The following is a 24,916-nucleotide window of genomic DNA, read 5'->3' as shown; positions in this document are numbered from 1 at the left end:
TGAATAATCCCAAATGTATCAAGTCACTTCCATCAAACACTCCAATAGTGATTTGATCCTCCACATAAACGTGGCCATCATAGCTTGATTAGTACCTCAACTAAATACAAGTACTTCCTTCTTCACCCTAGCTAGGTTCTTCGGCCGCCAAGCCGTCGCTTGCCCTTCACCCTTGCTTAGTACCTCAAAGCCTTTCCTTGCTATCTTCACCATCTCAAGCCATCAAGTCACATCTTGTGTTGAATCATCCATTCATGTATTGTTATCTTTTCATTTTAATTTAGCAAGCTTCAAATATGATACCAATCCATATGCAATCCCTTATGTCTCATTAATTAATTCTTACAAGCTTGCTTTCACATAGAACATGGAAATCCCACAATAAATAAGCCTTTACATGAATTCTTTTTACATTGTTGTCTTGTGCTTGAACTAGATTGTTTACACAACAACACATTATTTTGGCTTTCATTAAGTACCTGTGAGATAATCTATTACCTGTCCACACTTAGCAAATGGGTTAGTCCTTTAATCACATTATCATTCAATCATCCAAAACCCACTAAAGGGCTAGATGCACTTTCACCCTACCGCTTCGCCGTCCGCCTCCGCCTGCACCAGCCTTTGTTCGTTGGCTACGCTCCTCCGCGGCCTCGCACGGGAAGGAGCCCATGCCAATCTTGGCCTCGGCGAGTCCGCTCTCTCAAAGGGGCCCATCCACTGCCTCCTTGGGACTCAACGCTGCTCCGTCGTCTGCAACCTCTAGGCAGCTGCACGACTATGGTGCTGCATCCTCTCCGGAAGGTTCCAAGGCCTGTCCTTGTTCTTCCCTGCTGGTCCTCTTTCCCATCCCTGGTAATTTCCATGCCCACGCCATTTCATTTTGCCTTCAGTGCGACCTGAGGGTGCCCTCGACGTGGCACCGCACCAGCATAGGCGGGACCCAGTGGCTGCCAGTGGGTGCTGGTGCGGTGCGAGCGCGGCGCACCTGCGCCGACAGGACATCTCGTGCCATCGACGAGCATCTTATAAGTTATTGTCAATGTTCAGAATTGAGCGTCTCCTTGTTGAAAGGTCCTAATGGCTAGAGGGGGGTGAATAGCCTAATAAAATTTCTACAACAACACTTAACAAAGTGGTTAGACAATTATGAGGCGAAGCGAGTGTTGCGCTAGCCTACTTAAAATGCAAGCCACCTACCACAATTCTAGTTTAGATAGTGTCTATTCACACAATAGCAAAGACACTATCCTATGTTAGTGTGCTCTCAAAGACTAACTAATGAGCCACACCAACCAACCAAGCAAGCTCTCACAACTAGCTACACTAAAGAGCTTATCAACTAGTTTGCGGTAAAGTAAAGAGAGTGATTAGGATAGTTATACCGCCGTGTAGATGAAGTACCAATCAATCACAAAGATGAATAACAATGAAGACCAATCACCTCGAAATAAATGATGAACACGATGATTTTTACCGAGGTTCACTTGCTTGCCGGCAAGCTAGTCCTCATTGTGGCGATTCACTCACTTGGAGGTTCACGCGCTAATTGGCTTCACACGCCAAACCCTCAATAGGGTGCCATACAACCAACACAAGATGAGGATCACACAAGCCACGAGTAATCCACTAGAGTACCTTTTTGGCGCTCCGCTGGGGAAAGGTCAAGAACCCCTCATAATCACCACGATCGGAGCCAGAGACAATCACCACCTCCGCTCGACGATCCTCGCTGCTCCAAGCCATCTAGGTGGCGGCAACCACCAAGAGTAACAAGTGAAATCCGCAGCGAAACACGAACACGAAGTGCCTCTAGATGCAATCACTCAAGCAATGCACTTGGATCACTCCCAATCTCACTATAATGATGAATCAATGATGTAGATGAGTGGGAGGACTTTGGCTAGGCTCACAAGGTTGCTATGTCAATGAAAATGGCCAAAGATGTGAGCCACAGCCGGTCATGGGGCTTAAATAGAAGCCCCCACGCAATAGAGCCGTTGTACCCCTTCACTGGGTACTCTGCGCTCTGACCAGACGCTCTGGTCCACTTGACCGGACCCAGGACCTAGCGTCCGGTCCACAGATGGATGCCACGCGTCATCAGCTTCAAATGCTGTTCGTCAGATTCCAACGGTTATGACGCTGACCGGATGCTCTGGTAGAAACTGACCGGACGCTGGAACCTCAGCATCCGGTCGAGTACAGTAAGGGTCAAAACCTAGTTTTCCTCGACTGGACATAGCCCAGCGTCCGGTGGTAAACCCTAGCCACTGTACCGACAGTCAACGTGACCAGACACAGGCAGTCAGCGTCCGGTGCTTCTGGATCCAGCATCCGGTCACTGGACCGATGCTGGCATTAGCTCTGTTCTCACTTCTATCTTTTCCACCCTTGCTCCAATGTGCCAACCACCAAGAATTTGCATCCGGCGCAATAGAAAATAGGCATTCTATTTTCCCGAAAGCGCCGACCCAAACCCATCTCAACCCTACAAACACCTTGTACACATGTGTTAGCATATTTTTACAAATATTATCAAGGGTGTTAGCACTCCACTAGATCCTAAATGCATATGCAATGAGTTAGAGCATCTAGTGGCACTTTGATAACCACATTCCGATACGAGTTTCACCCCTCTTAATAGTACGGCTATCAAACCTAAATGTGATCACACTCTCTAAGTGTCTTGATCACCAAAACAAAATAGCTCCTACAAGTTATACCTTTGCCTTGAGCTTTTTGTTTTTCTCTTTCTTCTCTTCAAGTTTAAGCCCTTGATCATCTCCATGCTATCACCATTGTCATGTTATGATCTTCATTTGCTTCTCTACTTGAAGTGTGCTACCTATCTCATGATCACTTGATGAACTAGGTTAGCACTTAGGGTTTCATCAATTCACCAAAACCAAACTAGAGCTTTCAATCTCCCCCTTTTTGGTAATTGATGACAACCCTTATACAAAGATAGGAATTGAAATTCAATTGAATCCATGTTGCTTGCCCAAACATATTTACCATGTGTAAAAGGATATGGACAAGTTTCATGAACCCTAAGTGGTAGCAATTGCTCCCCCTATATATGTGCTAAGAGTTTGGATTGAAGCTTGCACATATGCTTAGATAGGAAATGTAGGAGTCAATGTCTACCATATGATGCTAAGGTATAAAAGATGGACCTTTGAAGCGTGATACCAATCGGAGTGCACCAATATACCATCCTTAGCATCATGGTTAGCTCAATACCACTTAGAAATATTTGGAAGTGAAATCACTAGATATCCTATACATGCTAGTTTGCATTTCATCATTCAAATCTACAACTAGCATACATCACACAAGCATGGATATTATAAATATGGAACTTATGCCATGCAAGCAAACATATGAAATGCACGTTCAAATGCACCATACAAGTTCATGAGCTTGCTCTCCCTACTTGTGTGCTCAAAATTTTAGTTGATCCCTTTCCTTTGTTTCTCTCCCCCTTATCCCCTTTATCTTTGTTTCTCTCCCCCTTTGTCATCAATGACCACAAAGGTTCTAAATAGAATTACTTGTAGGGTCGAGATTATCAATGTCAATCAATGGGGTGAGGGTCATTTCCCCAAATTTGGTTCAATTCTAGATTATTTCCCAAAGATATTTAACTCGGTTTGATCCAAGTACAAGCTTCTTCACACCTCCAAATAAGGGTTATCTTGTACCATGTTGAGTTAAACACTTATAGTTCATTTTCTAGATTAAACACTAGGTTTACAAGCCCATAAACATGTCATATGCCATCACTAGATCAAGTCAAGCATAGAAGCAATAGTGATACCATATTGACATCAAAATTCATTTGATTTTCATGAATGAGCCTAATAAGATAGAACCACTTGCAAGGTCCTAATAAGATTGAAAATATGACTAGATGCACTAAACATGTCCTTAGCAAGGATGTATGTCATGCCAATCAACTTTTACCTTGGATTGCTCGAAGGAGAGGCATGTCATATGAGTGGGGGTGCATCAACACATATTTGAGAAATCCAATATGTTCAACTCATTCCTTAGCTTGCAAAACCTTTTCTCATCCAATGGCTTGGTGAATATATCGGCAAGTTGATCTTTGGTGCCTACACTCTCAATGCAAATGTCCCCTTTTTGTTGGTGATCTCTTATAAAATGATGGCGGACATCAATGTGCTTTGTTCTTGCATGTTGCACTGGATTGTTTGTCAACTTGATTGCACTCTCATTGTCACATAGCAATGGCACTTTCTTGAACTTAATTCCAAAATCACTCAAAGTGGCCTTCATCCAAAGTATTTGTGCACAACAACTACCAGTGGATATGTATTCGGCTTTGGCGGTTGATAATGCAATACTATTTTGCTTCTTTGATGACCATGAAACAAGTGATCTTCCCAACAATTGACATGTGCCTGATGTGCTCTTCCTTTCAACCTTGCATCCCGCATAATCTGAGTCAGAGTAACCAACTACCTCAAACTTTGCTCCTTTGGGATACCACAAACCAACATTTGGTGTATGCTTCAAGTATCTCAATATCCTCTTTGTAGCCTTCAAATGACTTTCTCTTGGTGAGGCTTGAAATCTTGCACACATGCATACACTAAACATGACATCCGGCCTTGATGCGGTCACATAGAGTAGGCTTCCAATCATAGACCGATACAACTTTTGATCCACCATGTTTCCACCTTGCATTACTATCCAAGTTGCCATTGGTTCCCATTGGTGTGCTAATGACTTTGCTATTAATCATTCCAAACTTCTTGATCATGTCCTTGATGTACTTGCCTTGACTCACAAATGTACCATTCTTCAATTGCTTGATTTGAAGACCAAGGAAGTAACTCAACTCTCCAATCATGGATATCTCAAACTCATTAGCCATCATCTTTCCAAACTCATCACAAAATTCTTGATTGGTTGATCCAAATATGATGTCATCTACATAGATTTGCAATACAAATAGATCTTTTCCAATCTTCTTGATGAAAAGAGTGGTGTCAACCTTGCCCATTGTGAACCCTTTAGAGAGGAGGAAGTCCCTCAATCTCTCATACCATGCTCTAGGTGCTTGCTTCAAGCCATACAATGCTTTCTTCAACTTGTACACATGGTTGGGCTTCTTATCATCTTCAAAACCAGGAGGTTGCTCAACATATACTTCTTCATTGATATAACCATTGAGAAATGCACTCTTAACATCCATTTGATAGAGCTTGATGTTGTGGGCACGAGCATAGGCTAGCAAGATTCTAATTGCTTCCAATCTAGCAACCGGGGCATATGTTTCTCCAAAGTCAAGACCTTCAACTTGTGTATAGCCTTGTGCTACCAATCTTGCTTTGTTCCTTACAACTATCCCATCTTGATCTTTCTTGTTTCTAAAGACTCATTTGGTTCCAATCACATTGTGTCCCTTTAGTCTTTCTACCAATTCCCATACTTGATTTCTTGTGAAGTTATTCAATTCTTGTTGACACAAAATGTAACACACTGTGCCTCACACACAGCAAGCCAGAAAGCGTGGCTTCAATCGGGTCCTCGGGTGCTTCGTGATCCGGAAACGTGCCAGTCAGTTTGACCTGAAAAAAAACTAACAAGGGATAAAACAGTTAAATACCAAACCGGAACATGTCGGGTGAGACCAGACAGTTCCATATATACGGCCCTGAAGCCACTTATAACGACATACAGCTATAGGAAGTTGTCTGCCAACAAGTTTATGAACCATTCAGCTAATCGTAAGATGAACACACGTAAAGATCCGATTGCCGAATGCATGTGCATGGGAAGACATGTTTGAACAAGTGAAATTAATTATGAGTTAATGCATAACCAAACTCAGCAGTCCAGCCGAGTTGGGGTCCATGAAGAAGGAACATGCAAATAAACACGATTAAACTAATCTAAAACCTGCATCTGCCGCACGACACCTAGTTTTGTTAAAGCTTAAACGTAATTAACATGCATGAACCCACGACATGTGACAATCTAGATTAAAATAATTCAGCCATTATGAGCATGTTATCTATTTGCAAAGGTAATATGAAAAGCAATGATCATTGAAGCACGAATAAAACCATAAGAGAGGGCCGAACAATATCAATCTAGATTGGGCAGAAGTGTGTTACAAATATATAAAATATTTAAAACATGCAACATAGGATAACTTAATGAATCTATTTAGATTTTGCCATATCTAATAGAGCCGATAATTGTCTTGCTTTCACTAAGCATATTGAGCAAACGCCTGCCACACGGTATCTACTCATAAACAAAGCATAAGCAAAGACTTCTTGATTGTCAAGCAAAGATCCGCCGCACGATCATTGAAAACAAACAAGACTACTTGCATCACGTCTAAATCCACCGCATGATACTAAACATGATAACAAGGTTGTCGGAACTTACGGAGGTCGACGGATCAATGACTCCTCTCGAAGAACTCGACGACACGACAAAAGGACTCGAAAGTTGGCACGGGGCCGGTTGTATTGATTTGGTTGTGAACCCCTATTACAATGGTTGAGGATCAATATTTATACCCTAGACAAAACACGAGTCCTAAAAGACTACGATTTACAAAGGAACTCTTAAACAAACTTGGAAACTACGATTCCTTGCCCTAAACTCTCAGAGTCCTTTATTATTACAACTTTCATCTTTTCGATCGGCTTTGCCTGCCATCTTCTGCTTTCCCAAATGGAGTCACCACCTTCTGAAGTAACCGACTGCACAAGCATTTAGCCGACCGCTCGTTTTGTTTGCCGAACATCCTTCTTCCCGCATGCGGGTCCACCTGTCATCCTCCAAAGTCGACCAAAATCCAGTGTTAACACATGCCCCCTCAATTTCGGGATAAAAGTTGTTTTATTCTGAAATTGACCACAAGCTCCTTCTTCCTCCTAGGTCAGCACCGTTCAACACCGCAGCCGCTGTCCAAAAAAAATTCAAGCTTTCAGCGCAACCTCGGACCCACTTCGAATCTTCAATGGCGACCCAGGATGAAATTCCAGAGGTAAACTTCACTTATATTCGGCAATTTCCACTTGATCTTCCCGTTCTTCTTTTGGCTTATTCCTCTTTGATTTTAATCACCCTTTAAAGGAATACAAGAATTAGATTTTGATCCCTTATGTTGCCAACCTCGATTCCTATTTCCTCGGCCCAATGGGAAATCCTAACCCTTTTGAAATTATCGAGAAGGAAACCCAAAAAATCCCTTTCAAATCTGGGATCACCTTGCCAAACCGATGGCCAAACACGTTCAAGAATTGGCCATTTCCCCCAATCGCTGGATGGCGGAATTGGTACAGGAGAATGCTGGAGAAAAGTAGCAGCCACTGGGAAAGTCAAGACATCAGTCATTGTCTAGAATTGTCCTTAGCAGAAACACCCAGAAATGATTCCCTTTTGATAGCAGCTTCCCATTTTTGGTCTGACACCATTAATGCCTTCATCTTCGGCCATGGTATGATGACCATCACTCTAGCCGACGTGTTCATGATGACTGGCTTGAACATGTCACTACCAGTATACCCTCATAAGTACAAGAGCAAAAGTAATCAAAGAGCCGTCAGCTCTGGATGTGGATGGGTCAAATACATCCAGAACTACATGAATGCATCTAGCACCATTTCTGACAAAGAGTTGAAAGCCTTCATGAATATGTGGCTATGCAGATTCATCTTCTGTGGAAAATCCAATGAACCAACTCTGAATCACATGGTGATGGCTAAAGACTTAGCTGCAGGCACTCAGATCCCACTAGGCAAATATCTCTTAGGGTCTGTTTATCATATGATGCATCAGATTACTCTTCAGATGCGCCAAGGTGAAGAAATCTCTTGTGTGAATGGTCCCTGGTGGCTAATTCAAATGTGGCTCCAGCTATACATGCATCAGATAACCCCTGTGAGCCTCTTCAATCTAAGTTTTCCTTCAGTTAACTATGTTGAAGGCAGTACAGCAAAGGTTAAGGCTTGTCAGACTTATGGGATTCATAGCAGACGCTGGAACTTTTTGAATATTGCCGAATTTTTGACAATTGTGACACCCTTTGTAATATTCAAAACAATCCTCCAACATAGTTGGCCAAAAATAACCAGTTCTCCTAATTATCCACTTCATCCGATAAGCTGACTGGTGTGCACCACACAATCCTTCATGAACCTCATACATCACTTTCTTGGCCTCTTCTTGACTTAAACATTTGAGCAATACTCCATCGATGGACTTGTAATATAACTGATCATCAAGGAACACAAATTTGAGAGCTTTGTACCTGAGTTTTCGGGAAACTTTTTGAGATGGACCTTTCAGATAATTGGTAATTTCGTATCTCCAATCACCATCTACTTGATCAGTATTTAAAACACCTTCTTCTATAGCAAAAACTTCCCGACTCTCTCGATATCCAGAAGCAGCTTGAGCTAACTTATTTGCTTCTTCATTGTACTCTCTAGGGATATGATGCAAGGTTACTACCAGAAAATTCTTCAAAAGTTCTCTACACTCCTCATAATATTCTCTTAACACATTGTTCTTGCATTCATACTGACCACTCAGTTGATTAATCACCAACTCAGAATCCCCAAAGATTTCAACAGCAACGGCCTTTACTTCTATAAGAAGTTGAAGCCCTCTAAGCAACGCTTCATACTCTGCCAGATTATTAGTAACATGAAATTCAATAGGAACCGCATACTCAAAAGTTTTTCCTTGTGGGGAAATCAAGAGAATACCAGCACCACCACCTTTGTTACAAGATGATCCATCGAAGAACAAGGCCCAAGGCACAATGCTTATCGTCTCAACAGAAAGATCTCGATGTTGGGTAATAAAATCGGCAATAATTTGACCTTTTACCGCCTTTGCCGATTCGTACCTTAAATTAAATTCTGACAATGCTAAAATCCATTTGCCAATTCTTCCATTCAAAATTGGCATTGATAGCATATGTTTGATTACATCAAAACTAGAAACTACCACGCATTCGGCATTCAACAAATAGTGCCGAAATTTGGTACATGAGTAATACACACACAAGCAAAGTTTTTCTGTAGCCGAATACCTTGTTTTCGGGTCTAGCAGCTTTCGGCTAAGATAAGCTATGACTCTTTCTTTTCTTTCAAATTCTTGCATAAGGGCCGATCCTATCGTTAGGCTATCGGTTGCCACATACAACTTAAAAGGCTTGTCAAGTTGTGGAGGTACCAGCACAGGTGGTGCCTTCATATATTGCTTGATCTCATCAAAAGCCTTTTGTTGTATGTCACCCCATACAAATTTTTGATCCTTCTTGAGCTTTAATAAAGGAGAAAAGGGTAAAACTCTCTCTGATAGATTGGATATGAATCTTCTTACAAAGTTGATTTTGCCTAACAATGATTGTAATTCTATGAGATTGGTTGGTGGCACAACTTTGTCTATTGCTTCCATGCTCTTTTTCCCAACTTCAATTCCTCCTTTATGAACTAAAAATCCCAAAAACTCACCAGCCGAAACTCCAAAGGCACGTTTGTTTGGATTCATCTTCAAGCCATGCTTTCTTGTGCACTCCAGAGTCTTTCTTAAATCGGCTAAATGTCCTTCGTGATTTCTAGACTTGACCACTACATCATCGATGTAGATCTCTACAATCTTGCCGATCAGCTCGTGAAAAATATAATTCATAGCTCTTTGATAAGTTGCACCGGCATTCTTTAACCCAAATGTCATGACTATCCATTCAAACAAACCAATATGACCAGGACATCTGAAGGCTATTTTTGAAATATCTTCCATTGCCATAAAAATTTGATTATAGCCAGCATTACCATCCATAAAACTAATGACTTCATAACCTGCTGTTGCATCTACTAGTAAATCGGCAACTGGCATTGGGTAACCATCCATGGGAGTGGCCTTATTAAGATTTCTGAATTCTATGTAAACCCTCATTTTTCCATTTTTCTTGTATACCGGTACTATATTTGAAATCCACTCTGCATACTTGCATGGCCGAATGAAGTTTGCTTCTATTAATCTTTCAACCTCCTTCTTCACATCGGCCAATACCTCCTCTTTGTATATCTTCCATGGAGGTTGTTTGTAAGGACGAAATCTAGGTTTAATGGGTAATCGATGCTCAACAATGGAACGATCCAATCTAGGCATTTCCATGTAATCCCAAGCAAAACAATCTTTAAACTCTTTCAATAGATCTATCAACTTTGATTTATATTCTGGGTCTAACTTTGCACTAATATACATCGGCCTTGGCTTAGAACCATCACCAACATCAATTTCTTCCAACTTATCAGCCGACATAAAACCACGTCCCAACTTTCCTTTGTTGCCATCGATAGGATTTCCTATTAAAAATTACTATGAGAGCCGACTGCTTGGATCGGCCATTGGCCCTCACTGAAAACATTTATAGGACCTTCTTTCCACACTTTTCCAGAGAAACAATCGACGCCTTCATATTCCCAGTAGGTAGATTCTGTGGCAGCAACGCTTACCGAATCATCAGCATGTACAACTTCAACGTCATCTCCAATCCATTGAATGAGAATTTGATGCATGGTTGAAGGAATGCAGCAATTAGCATGGATCCAATCTCTGCCCAAGAGTAGACTATATGCCCCCTTGCCATCAATGACAAAAAAGGTAGTAATCAGAGTTTTCGACCCAATAGTCAGCTCGACATGGATAGCACCTCGGGTATCGGAAGGGTTGCCAGCAAAGTCCCTAAGCACCATGTCAGTTTTCAACAATTCTTCATTAGTCATCCCAAGCTTTCTAAAGGTAGTATAAGGCATGATATTGATAGCAGCCCCTCCATCAACAAACATTTTAGTTAAAGGCTTGCCATTGACATATCCCTTTAAATAGAGTGGTCTCATGTGACGATTCTTGATTGGTTTGTCAAAAACAACCTGCTGTGTTAATACAAGCTGGGCCATCAAATCCTGACATTCACTTTCATCAAAATCAGAGTACACCTCTTCTTGGACATCTTGGCTTTCGGGAGCTATAAACTCTGATGGGAGGAAGAAAGCCATGCAAGCATCAGCCGAAGGACCACATCCATCAGGCTTCTTCTTAGGACGCCATATTTGCTTTGTTTCGGTAACTTCCTGTTTCAACTCCCTATTCCTCAACCGTTGAACTCTTCTTTTCTGACTTTTCCTCAGGCCTAGAGGACACCACTGTCCTTTTTGCCATACGTATCTATAGGAATCAGCTTCTTCATCATGCACCCTATCATGAATCCAACCTTGACCTGCAAATCTTTTCCTTTGCTAATTCTCAAAATCATCTATTTTTAAGCGTCGATCATCTTCAGGAACCTCCGTTCCAAGTCTTTCATAGACGGGACGGCGGTTGACTCGAGATTGCCTATACTCGGAGTACTGAGCACTACACTCCGGACAATTATTTCTAGCAGGCAACCTCAAGCCTTCATTCCAACAATGCCTAAAGAATGAACAACCCCAATGAGACTGCTCCTGTTCTGTCATGTATTCTTCTTGCTCCCTTCAGTATACCTCTTCCTCATACCTTCGGCATTCTTCCATAAACCATTGCTTCTTATAGTATTCCTTCTCTTGCTCTCTCTGCCACTTGTTTAGCAAAATACGTGATGTAACTCTGGGTTTGGAAGTTTGACCTTTCTCGGTTCGGCTATTCTGAAACCGAACTCGTTGCTGTAGTTCTCTACTGGTGACTTGCCGATCCGGGTCAATAGCACCACTTTTCTTTGCCCTATCAGAAGTCAACACCTTCATCTTGCCTTTACCTTTGAGATCATTGGTAGAGACCATATTCACAGAGAAAGAAATCATATTTTGTGGAAAAGGCTGATCATCAATTCTCATCTTGCCATCAAACTTCAAATGTCCCTCTTGGATAGCTTTCTGGATTCGTATTCTGAACACTCGGCAATCATTGATAGAGTGAGAATTAGTGTTATGGAAGCCACAATACTTTTTGTCTTTTACTCCTTCAGGACGTAGCATGGGATGTCCTTCTGGCAGCTTGATGCGTCCTTCCTTCATCAATAATGCAAAAAGCATGTCTGCCTTAGTGACATCAAAATCATAGGTTCCCTTTTGTTGTTTCAACCAACGTTGATTAACTTGAGTAGGCTCCTTTGCCCAATTCAACTCAGTTGCAGCTATCTCATCTTCATCAATATACTCAGTCGCTTCATCCAGAAAACCTTGATACACCTCATTAGTGGCATTGTTCTTCTGAAAGCGGTTATCTCTCCTGAATCCTTGGGCCTGATTACTCATAGCTGCTAAACGCTGTGCAAGTTGGCCAAGATCATCAAACTCCATGCCGAACAACTTCTCCCTGATATTCGGCAGCATTCCTGCTATAGCTATTCCAGGTAGTTGATCATCTGGTAAATTCAGAGAATAACACATATTCTTGGTCTCCCTAAACCTGCGAAGATATTCCAATAGTGTCTCATTTGTTCTCATCCTCAGATTCATGAGGTCGACCAACTTCTTCTCATTAGTACCCGTGTAGAAATATGAATGAAACTTTTGCTCTAGCTCTGCCCACGTACTAATGGAATGAGCTGGTAAAGACGTGAACCACGTGAAAGCTAGTCCTGTAAGAGACAAAGGAAAATATCGAATCCTCCAAGCTTCATCTGAAGCAGCTTCTCCAAGCTGCATTAAGTACCGACTGACGTGCTCTATGGTACTAGTATCATCTTGACCAGAAAACTTGGTCAAATCTGTTGGAGGCTTCATCCTTGGAGGTAATGCCATTCTGTTGTACCACTCTGGATAAAGAGACTTGTATGAATAGGATTGATTTTTTGGCTTCAAGCCGAACTGATTCTGCATCATATCAGCCATCCTGTGCATCAAAACATCAATGCCTAAATCCTGATTTCCTTGTACTTGCACTCCAGAAGGCAATCCTGAAACACTCCTATACCCTGGATTTGGCACAGCATTGATAGCATTGTAATCAGTAAATTCTTGATACCCATCTCCATACATATTCTTCTACAATCTGTTTGATGCTGGAGAAACTCTATAAGCTGAAGGTGGCACTTCTCCTGTGGTACCAAATGTCACCTGGCCATAGGTGGGATGTGACTGCTTTTCAGTGTGAGTCAATCCACCTATATTTGAAGTCGATGCTCCTTCTTTTCCAACAGGCTTCTCTTGATGCTTTAGAACATTGAAAAGTGTCGGTCCACTGAGTGGGCCAACATTTTCTTCAAAGTATTTATCAACCATTGGACCAAAAGTACTGATCATGATTGCCCGAAAGGTATTCAGAAAAGCTGTGTGATGGTTTGTCATGGTTTCTCCCATAGCTTTATAAACCAGGGCTACCATCTTCTGAGCATCCTCCTCTTCAGTGTAATCAGTTTGATGTGGAAGAAGAACCCTTGGCATTGACTGCTTTTGAAACACTTTGTTGCTCTTGTTTTTGGAAAAAGACATCAAACACTTCCGTTGGTATTGCTCACATGCTTGTAGCACTAAATCCCTGTAATTATCTAGCAATTCTGCCATGCTCACATCCAGAACATGATCATTGTTGATCTCAGACGCCATCTTGAACTAACAGATTGTCCCACCGAGCGTGCCAAAAAGTGTGTTGACACAAAATGTGACACACTGTGCCTCACACACAGCAAGCCGGAAAGCGTGGCTTCAATCGGGTCCCCGGGTGCTTCGTGATCCGGAAACGTGCCAGTCAGTTTGACCTGAAAAAAACTAACAAGGGATAAAACAGTTAAATACCAAACCGGAACATGTCGGGTGAGACCAGACAGTTCCATATATACGACCCTGAAGCCACTTACAACGACATACAACTATAGGAAGCTGTCTGCCAACAAGTTTATGAACCATTCAGCTAATCGTAAGATGAACACACGTAAAGATCCGATTGTCGAATGCATGTGCATGGGAAGACATGTTTGAACAAGTGAAATTAATTATGAGTTAATGCATAACCAAGCTCAGCAGTCCAGCCGAGTTGGGGTACATGAAGAAGGAACATGCAAATAAACATGATTAAACTAATCTAAAACCTGCATCTGCCGCACGACACCTAGTTTCGTTAAAGCTTAAACGTAATTAACATGCATGAACCCACGACATATGATAATCTAGATTAAAATAATTCAGCCATTATGAGCATGTTATCTATTTGCAAAGGTAATATGAAAAGCAATGATCATTGAAGCACAAATACAACCATAAGAGAGGGCCGAACAATATCAATCTAGATTGGGCAGAAGTGTGTTACAAATATATAAAATATTTAAAACATGCAACACAGGATAACTTAATGAATCTATTTAGATTTTGCCGTATCTAATAGAGCTGATAACTGTCTTGCTTTCACTAAGCATATTGAGCAAACGTCTGCCGCACGGTATCTACTCATAAACAAAGCATAAGCAAAGACTTCTTGATTGTCAAGCAAAGATCCACCGCACGATCATTGAAAACAAACAAGACTACTTGCATCACGTCTAAATCCACCGCATGATACTAAACATGATAACAAGGTTGTCGGAACTTACGAAGGTCGACGGATCGATGACTCCTCTCGAAGAACTCGACGACACGACAAAAGGACTCGAAAGTTGGCACGGGGCCGGTTGTATTGATTTGGTTGTGAACCCCTATTACAATGGTCGAGGGTCAATATTTATACCCTAGACAAAACACGAGTCCTAAAAGACTACGATTTACAAAGGAACTCTTAAACAAACTTGGAAACTACGATTCCTTGCCCTAAACTCTCAGAGTCCTTTATTATTACAACTTTCATCTTTTCGATCGGCTTTGCCTACCATCTTCTGCTTTCCCGAATGGAGTCACCACCTTCTGAAGTAACCGATTGCACAAGCATTTAGCTGACCACTCATTTTGTTTGCCGAATATCCTTCTTCCCGCATGCGGGTCCACCTGTCATCCTCCAAAGTCGACCAAAATCCAGTGTTAACAATTCTTCATGCATAGCATTCACCCAATCAACATCCTTCAAAGCTTCATCTATCTTCTTTGGTTCAATGGATGACACAAAAGAGAAGTGTTTACAAAATGATGCTAATCTTGATCTTGTTTGTACACCTCTTGAAATATCACCAATAATTGTATCCAAAGGATGATCTCTTGCAATACTTGTTGGTTGGAGCAATGGAACTTGATTGCTTGCACTTGCTAGATCATTGGGTTGAGATGATGTACTAGCCACTTGATCTTGATCAATGTCATGAGAGTTACTTGCACTAGCTTGATTTGTATCATCTTGCACATTTGAGTTGGAGAGCACTTGCACTTGATCATCTTCATCATCAATCACTTGCCTAGGCCTCAATTCACCAATATCCATGTTCTTCATGGCATTTGAAAGTTGAATGCCTCTAACATCTTCCAAGTTCTCATTCTCTACTTGTGAACCCTTGGTTTCATCAAATTCAACATCATGAACTTCCTCAAGAGTACCACTATCCAAATTCCATACTCTATATGCTTTGCTTGTAGTGGAATAACCAAGTAGGAATCCTTCATCACATTTCTTGTCAAACTTGCCCAATCTAGTGCCTTTCTTCAAGATATAGCATTTGCAACCAAAGACCCAAAAATATGCAATGTTGGGCTTTCTACCATTCAAGAGCTCATATGGTGTCTTCTCTTTCAATCGGTGACAATAGAGGCGGTTGCTACAATAGCAAGCCGTGTTGATAGCTTTGGCCCAAAAAGATTGACTCACATTGTACTCACTAAGCATAGACCTTGCCATATCAATGAGTGTTCTATTCTTTCTCTCAACAAGGCCATTTGATTGAGGTGTGTACTTGGCCAAGAATTGATGTCTAATTTCAAATTCATCACACAACTCATCAATTCTAGTGTTTTTGAACTCACTACCATTGTCACTTCAAACTCTCTTGATGGTTGTTTCAAACTCATTGTGAATGCCCTTGACAAATGATTTGAATGTTGCAAACACATCACTTTTGTCCACTAGAAAGAATACCCATGTGTATCTAGTGTAGTCATCCACTATCACAAATCCATATTTATTTCCACCGATACTAGTGTATTGTGTTGGCCCAAACAAATCCATGTGCAATAACTCAAATGCTTTGCTAGTGCTCATCATGCTTTTCTTAGGATGGGTATTTCCAACTTGTTTGCCGGCTTGACAAGAGCTACAAAGCTTATTCTTTTCAAACACAACATCTTTCAAGCCTTTAACTAAGTCATGCTTAATCAATCTATTCAATTGTTTCATTCCAACATGACCAAGCCTTTTATGCCATAACCAACCCATGCTAGACTTAGTGAACAAGCATGTGGATAATCTAGCTTCACTAGCATTGAAATCAACCAAGTATAGATTCTCATATCTAAATCCTTTGAAGATCAAGTTAGAGCCATCTACACTTATGATCTCTACATCATCTATTCCAAATATGCATTTGAATCCAAGATCACACAATTGAGCTACGGATAGCAAATTGAAGTTCAAGCTCTCTACTAGCAACACATTGGATATGCTCATGTCATTGGATATAGCAATCTTACCAAGCCCTTTGACCTTGCCTTTGCCATTATCACCAAATGTGATACTATCATAACCATCATTGCCATTGGTGTTGATTGAGTTGAACATTCTTGCATCACCGGTCATGTGTTGAGTGCACCCACTATCAAGAACCCAATGTCTTCCTCCAGCTTTGTAATTGACCTACAAAAGAAGATCAATTCTTTTTAGGTACCAAAACTTGCTTGGGTCCTTGAAGGTTAGTTACTAGGCTCTTTAGCACCCAAATGGCTTTCTTCTTTGAGCCCATCCATGGTTTGCCAATGAACTTAGCCTTTACACCATTTGTACCCTTAGTAAGCATATAGCATGAATCAAGCTTAATAAAGGATACATTAGCATTTTTGTTCTTATTTTTGCATTCTTGCTCTTTGTGACCAACTTGCTTGCAACTAGTGCAAAACCGACCATTGTTCTTCACAAAACTAGTCTTGTGAGGAGCAAAGGCCGCTTTGCCTTTCTTAGGGGTATAGCCCAATCCCTCTTTGTAGAGAGAAGCTCTTTGGCTACCCAAGGCCATACGCAAGCGGTCCTCACCACCATAAGCCTTAGCTAGGTTGTGAGTGAGCTTAGTGACCTCCTTCTTGAGGTTCTCATTCTCAACCACTAGTGAGGTTTCACAAGTGAGACCATCACTACTAGATGAGGTAGAAGTGGAAGTGCTACAAGAAGGGCTAGTAGTAGCAACAATGATAGGCATAGATAGTGATGTATTGATTAAATCACAAGTTACACCTACATCACAAGTTTCAACATGCTTCTTTTTATCTTGTTCATTAAGCAAAGTGGAATGAGCTTTTTCAAGCTTTTTGTGAGCCTTGCCAAGCTTCTCATGGGCTACCTCTAGCTTCTCATGAGTTGCTTTGAGCTCATCAAGGGCTTGCTTAAGGGCTTTTACCTCCTTATTCAAGCTCTTGCATTCCCTTCTCTTAATGTCAAAGTGTTCTTTAGCATCTTCTAGCATGTCAAATAATTCATCTTTAGTAGGTTCATCATCATCACTATCACTATCATTTTCACTTTCATGTTCATTATTATCAATGTGTTCTTCATCACTTTCATCATCACAAGATTGTACCTTAGTGGCCTTAGCCATGAAGCATGATGAAGATTCGAAGAGAGAAGGCTTTTCATTGATGGCAATGCTTGCAAGAACCTTCTTCTTGGTGGTCTTGTGATCATCACTATCATCATCATCATCATCACTTGAGGAAGCATCACTATCCCAAGTGACTATATATGAACCACCCTTCTTCTTCTTGAAGGCCATCTTGTCCTTCTTCTCTTTCTTATCCTTCTTGTCCTTCTTCTTGTTCTTGTTGTCATCATCAATGTCACTATTGTATGGGCATTGAGCAATAAGATGATCTTTGCTTCCACACTTGAAGCACCTTCTTGACTCTTCTTTGTTCTTGAATGAAGATTTCTTTCTTCTTGCATGATAGCCCTTCTTCACCATGAACTTGCCAAATCTCTTGACAAAAAGAGCCATCTTCTCATCATCAACGTCATCCCATGAATCATCTTCTTCACTAGATATTTCTTGCTTGGCTTTGCCCTTGGATGATGTGGCTTTGAATGCCATGCTCTTCTTCTTCTCATCTTTCTTCTCCTTCTTTTTTTCCTTCTGATCATCATCTCTATAGGTATCATTGGTCATTATGTCTCCCAATACTTAGTTTGGTGTCATAGTGTCTAAACCGCTTCTTACTAGAATGGTGACCAATGTACCAAATCTTGAAGGTAAGCATCTCAAGAACTTGTGGGAGAAGTCCTTGTCCTTCACCTCTTCTCCAAGTGCTTTGAGATCATTGATAAGCACTTGAAGCCTATGAAACATTTCTGGCACACTTTCATCTTCCTTCATCTTAAAGCTTGCAAACTTCTCTTTGAGAATGTATGCCTTTGCACCCTTCACGGCTTGAGTGCCCTCAAATGATTCTTCCAACTTTCTCCAAGCTTCATGTGCCATCTCAATATTCTTGATTTGCTCAAATGTTCTCTCATCAATTGCATCATGAATGGCACTTAGAGCAATGTCATTGTTTTGGAGAAGCACTTCTTCGGCGCCGGTGGGATTCTTCGGATCACCAATCTCAATTTTGGTTTCTACCACCTTCCACACCTTTCTATTGATTGACTTGATATGTGTGGTCATCTTTGACTTCCAATAAGGATAATTTGTGCCATCAAATTAGGGTGGCTTCTTGGTGTTGTTGATTTGAGCCATTTTAACACCGAAGGTTGTTAAGCCTCAAATAATGGTGACCTCGGCTCTGATACCACTTGAAAGGTCCTAATGTCTAGAGGGGGGTGAATAGCCTAATAAAATTTCTACAACAACACTTAACAAAGTGGTTAGACAATTATGAGGCGAAGCGAGTGTTGTGCTAGACTACTTAAAATGCAAGCCACCTACCACAATTCTAGTTTAGATAGTGTCTATTCACATAATAGCAAAGACACTATCCTATGTTAGTGTGCTCTCAAAGACTAACTAAAGAGCCACACCAACCAACCAAGCAAGCTCTCACAACTAGCTACACTAAAGAGCTTGTCAACTAGTTTGCGGTAAAGTAAAGAGAGTGATTAGGATAGTTATACCGCCGTGTAGATGAAGTACCAATCAATCACAAAGATGAATAACAATGAAGACCAATCACCTCGGAATCAATGATGAACACAATGATTTTTACCGAGGTTCACTTGCTTGCCGGCAAGCTAGTCCTCGTTGTGGCGATTCACTCACTTGGAGGTTCACACGCTAATTAGCTTCACACGCCAAACCCTCAATAGGGTGCTGCACAACCAACACAAGATGAGGATCACACAAGCCACGAGCAATCCACTAGAGTACCTTTTGGTGCTCCGCCAGGGAAAGGTCAAGAACCCCTCACAATCACCATGATTGGAGCCAGAGATAATCACCACCTCCGCTCGACGATCCTCGCTGCTCCAAGCCATCTAGGTGGCGGCAACCACCAAGAGTAACAAGCGAAATCCGCAGCGAAACACGAACACCAAGTGCCTCTAGATGCAATCACTCAAGCAATGCACTTGGATCACTCTCAATCTCACTATAATGATGAATCAATGATGTAGATCAGTGGGAGGACTTTGGCTAGGCTCACAAGGTTGCTATGTCAATGAAAATGGCCAAAGATGTGAGCCACAGCCGGTCATGGGGCTTAAATAGAAGCCCCCATGAAATAGAGCCATTGTACCCCTTCACTGGGTACTCTGCGCTCTGATCGGATGCTCCGGTCCACTTGACCGGACCTAGGACCTAGCGTCCGGTCCACAGATGGACGCCACGCGTCATCAGCTTCAAACATTGTTCGTTAGATTTCAACGGTTATGACGCTGACCGGATGCTCCGATAGAAACTGACCGGACGCTGGAACCTCATCGTCCGGTCGAGTACAGTAAGGGTCGAAACCTGGTTTTCCTCGACCAGACGCGTCCGGTCCACCTCGACCGGACACAGCCCAGCGTCCGGTGGTAAACCCTAGCCACTGTACCGACAGTCAACGCGACCGGACACAGGCAGTCAGTGTCCGGTGCTTCTAGATCCAGCGTCCGGTCACTAGACCGACGCTGGCATCAGCTCTGTTCTCACTTCTATCTTTTCCACCCTTGCTCCAATGTGTCAACCACCAAGAATTTGCATCCGGCACAATAGAAAATAGGCATTCTATTTTCCCGAAAGCGCCGACCCAAACCCATCTCAACCCTGCAAACACCTTGTGCACATGTGTTAGCATATTTTCACAAATATTATCAAGGGTGTTAGCACTCCACTAGATCCTAAATGCATATGCAATGAGTTAGAGCATCTAGTGGCACTTTGATAACCGCATTCCGATATGAGTTTCACCCCTCTTAATAGTATGGCTATCAAACCTAAATGTGATCACACTCTCTAAGTGTCTTGATCACCAAAACAAAATAGCTCCTACAAGTTATACCTTTGCCTTGAGCTTTTTGTTTTTCTCTTTCTTCTCTTCAAGTTTAAGCCCTTGATCATCTCCATGCTATCACCATTGTCATGTTATGATCTTCATTTGCTTCTCTACTTGAAGTGTGCTACCTATCTCATGATCACTTGATAAACTAGGTTAGCACTTAGGGTTTCATCAATTCACCAAAACCAAACTAGAGCTTTCACTTGTGCCATTGCCCGAGCATCTCCCTGCGGCGTCTCCCCACCTCTGTCGCCGGCGAGCCCTTCCTCCGTCTTCCTATTACAGGTTCTTCTCTCCCTCACCTATTAATGTAGAGCAGCCTGCCTTCTTTTTCTGAGGAGGCCTACGGTAGCAAATCTGACATCGCGCGTTCCATAGAATTCGTTGATGTGGGCTGCGGGTTGTAGCCTTAATGCTCTGTCTGTTCTTCTTGGAGCCTGTCGGTTCCCTACACGTTGTTCCTATATTTTTTATGTCAATCGAGGTTCAGAATCCTTGTCAATGTTTCTTGCTCCATGATTTTGCTTTACGAGTGGCCGGACTCACCGGGAGCGGGTGACTGCACCAAGGGATCAATCCTGTGGTGCATTGATTAGTTTTAGGTTTGCAGTATCTGCTTCCATGTATATTCCGGCTGTTGATTTCAGTTCTATTGATCTTCTCCCTATCTATTGCAGCAGTGTGTGTCAGGATTGCCATCAGATGCTTCCTGTCCTACTCAAGGTACCACCCCTCACATTCCTTGCGATTTCCTCTCCATCTCGCCTAATTAGGATCATGTAAATTATCAAGATTGAGTACTAAAATGTCCTTCAGTTTACCAATATCACATCAAGTGTTCTGCTTAAGCAAGACAAACAAATGCTCTTTGTTTTCTCTTTGTGATAATTTTAGAATTCAGAGTTCATTAAGGTTAATCTAGAAACTCCAGCTTCCTTGCCTGCCAGATCATTATTGTCTTGGTGAGCTTTGCTCATGCCTACAGTCAATCTCCTTTTAAAATTACTTCTACTACAGAGTTTATACCGATTACTACTTACCATATGTGCAAGTGCGGTGCAGAGAATGACCGAAGTGCAGCCGCGGTGGTGTTTATTTCGTTATCTTTGATTCAGTTTTGTTATTGACACAGTTCGTCTATGTACCTCACAAATTTGTAGACTTGATACATGATGCTAGCTTGTACTGATTTTCAGTGAAAAGGCTTGGAGCATGGATGGTGATGGAAATTTCCTTTGTTCATGTAGGCTTCTCCATGCCTTTGACTTTTATCAGTTGCCTACAATCTCATATAACACTAATTGACGGCAAAAATCTTGGTACTGAAGAAGTGATAGTAAAAATTTAGTGGTCATGAAAAAACGGTAGGTTTCTCTTATATGTGTGTTTGGTTTACCTAGAATACAAAGCGACCACCAGTGGCCACATGATGGCTTGGAGAGGTTGTATACTAAAATAGCCGCTTTTTGGGTTCTAATCCTACCTCTTAGGATTTTGACCAACATTGGGAGAGAGGTTTCTCAACTGACTTTGGAGAGATTTAGTCATCTATATTTCTTTTTGGTATTTGAACTAGATTTCGGTCCTTGATTTGTAGTTCCTATTCTTTTATTATTGTTTGGCCACAACATATTCCTCATGTTGCCAACTAATGCTGCTTATTTCCTCCTAATTGTGTGGTGTGTCAATTTTCCTTTTTCGTCTTATTTATCTTTTGCTGAACTTTTTCCACCGTATTTCCTTGGAATGGCTCAGTGCCCTGTACTTTTCATATATGACGACAGTTGTTGCCGGTAAAAAAAAGTTTTGGAGTTATCATGGAGTGTGAGGGAAATTTCATTTGTCGATGTAGACATATTACTGACCACCTCTTTTGTAGTTCATAACATGCTGCAGGTGGTTTTGTTGCCAGGCTGCTAAGAAAAATGCAGCTACCTACAGCAAGGAAGACAGGTAGGTAAAAGAAAATAGAAATCATACCTGTCTTAGGATCTGCAATATCGGGCCCATACCCTGTTTTATGTATGTTTGGTGCCTCGACATGCAACATGAAGCAAATATTAGAAGAATCAAATAATTTCGTGCTTCTGAATGTGGAAGATAGCCTACCTTTCTTGCCATATCTCTGCAGTTAATAGATACTTAGCAAAATAATATATGGCGCCCAAAGCAGGTGTTCGTAGTTCAGATGCTTTTTTCCTGTGCTCTTATTTTCTATGGCCGAACTGCCATCTATCTTACAAATGGGTTCTTGATTGCGTGCAGAGATAGTGCCATTGCGGTTTTGGACACATCTCAGCAAGAGCACAACCGGCCCACCAAACAACAATATGACAATGTCTTCTTCTTTGAGCCTTATCAAGGTTAGCCAACATAGAGGCAGTTCTATTGTGTTCATAGTCTCCGCTGTTAGCTTGCCTACAGTGTGCTCCTTATTACGCTTCAATATTACTTGGAGTTTCCTGAATACCCGCTTTATAGAGTAAAAAAATGTTTCGGATTTAGCTCTCATAAACTATCTGTGCCAATTTATGCATAGTAGATATCTCCTGCACCATATAAAAAAAACTTCAATCTTTCGGTTTTTATGCATGACATATCTACATTAAACTCCTAATATTATTTTCATGCAAAGATTAAATATGTCTTTTACCTACGCCTTAACCAGGTGATTTGCCGGCGCGCGCGATGGCACGCGTAACGGACTAGTCCGATATAATAGGACAAAGCATTTGAGTGATCTGTGTGGTTCGTGAGTACTGAATAGTGGTTATTTTCTTGAGCTCGGCCCACTCGATCAATGGCACGGCCCGCAGGCCGCTCCGCTCATTAAACGCCAGCAGCCCAGTATCGCCTGTACGGCGGTCGTCGAAATGCCGCCGGCCGTGTCTCGGTCCTTATCCGCCGGTGCGCGGCGGGCGGAGCGCTTTCCCTGGGCACGCAGGGCCTGGTCGGCGGGCTCCTTCAGGACGCCACCCTGGACACCGACTTCGTCCTGCTCTACAGCTGCTGCGGGGCGCTCCATCGCGCCCGCAAGGTGTTCGACGGAATGCCCTTTCCGTCCATGCACGCTTACAACGTCCTCCTCGCCCTCCCGCCTCCTGGCCTCGGGGCTGCGCCCCGACAGGTACTCCATCCCCGGCGTGGTCCGCGCGTGCGCTGAGCTGCGGGACACGCTCCTTGGCGCCGTGTTCCATGGCTTCGCTCTCCGGCTCGGGTTGCTAGCTAATGTTGTCGTTTCCGGCGCGCTGCTGAACATGTACGCTAAGACCGGGATGCTGGGTGATGCGGCCAGAGTGTTCGACGAGATGCCAGAGAGAGATGCCGTTGTATGGAACTGCATGGTTACTGGGTATGCGAGGGCTGGGATCTCAGAAGAAACTCTGAAACTTTTTAGGAAGGCACAGATTGAGTCCGTGGATATGGCAAGGGATCTGCGGGCTGTGCCAAATGTGTTGAATGTCTGTGCAAATGAAGGGCAGCTGATGAAAGGGATAGAGATCCATGGTAGGACGGTGCGGTGCTTTGCTTTTGATTCAGATGTTGCTGTGGGAAACGCATTGGTAGACATGTATGCTAAGTGTGGTCAAGTTGACGGAGCGCAAGCTGTGTTTGCAAGCATGAAGGAGAGGAACGTGGTGAGTTGGTCGACGCTGATATCTTGCTACGGTGTCCATGGCATGGGAAAAGAAGCATTGAGGATTTATGAGGAGATGCTGTCCAGAGGGGTGAAGCCAAACTGCATCACATTCATCTCAATCCTGTCAAGTTGCAGCCACTCAGGGCTTGTGAGTGATGGCCGGAGGATCTGAGTCGATGAGCAAGGTTCACGCTGTAGAGCCCACTGCTGACCACTTTGCATGTATGGTTGACCTCTTGGGGCGTGCTGGAACCATTGAAGAAGCTGTTGGAATCATAAGGAAGATGCCTATGGAGCCTGGTGCCAGTCTGTGGGGAGCGTTGCTCTCTGCTTGCGCTATCCATAATAATGTCGATGTTGGAGAGGTTGCGGCTTATAAGTTATTTGAGTTAGAAGAAAGCAATGCTAGCAACTATGTTACTCTCTGTGGCATATATGATGCAATTGGTCGGTCTGATAGTGTTGCAGGCATAAGGTCAAGGATGAGAGAACTTGGTGAGGGGACCGTGACGCCTAAGAGGAGGGTGAATTAGGCAACTAAAAAAACTTAACTCTAAACTATGGTCTTTTTTTCAAACCCTAGCAAAACCTATGCAATAGATAAACTATTTAGATGTGCAACTATGGTTTTGCTAGTGTGTTGCTATCTCTACCGCAAACGTAGTAAAGTAATCAATGTAAATGCGGAAGCTAAAGAGTA

The 24,916-nt window shown here is 42.4% G+C and overlaps 1 pseudogene; it reads left to right on the top strand.

Annotated features, from left to right (window-relative positions):
* Nucleotides 1-24,916, top strand: part of LOC136503437 (pentatricopeptide repeat-containing protein At5g56310-like) — a 49,479-nt pseudogene that overhangs the window by 18,324 nt on the left and 6,239 nt on the right.

Source organism: Miscanthus floridulus, chromosome 14, assembly GCF_019320115.1.
Source record: "Miscanthus floridulus cultivar M001 chromosome 14, ASM1932011v1, whole genome shotgun sequence".
NCBI classification, from domain to species: domain Eukaryota; kingdom Viridiplantae; phylum Streptophyta; class Magnoliopsida; order Poales; family Poaceae; genus Miscanthus; species Miscanthus floridulus.
The sequence above is the reverse complement of the archived record's forward strand: the minus strand, read 5'-3'. Positions and strand labels throughout refer to the sequence as shown.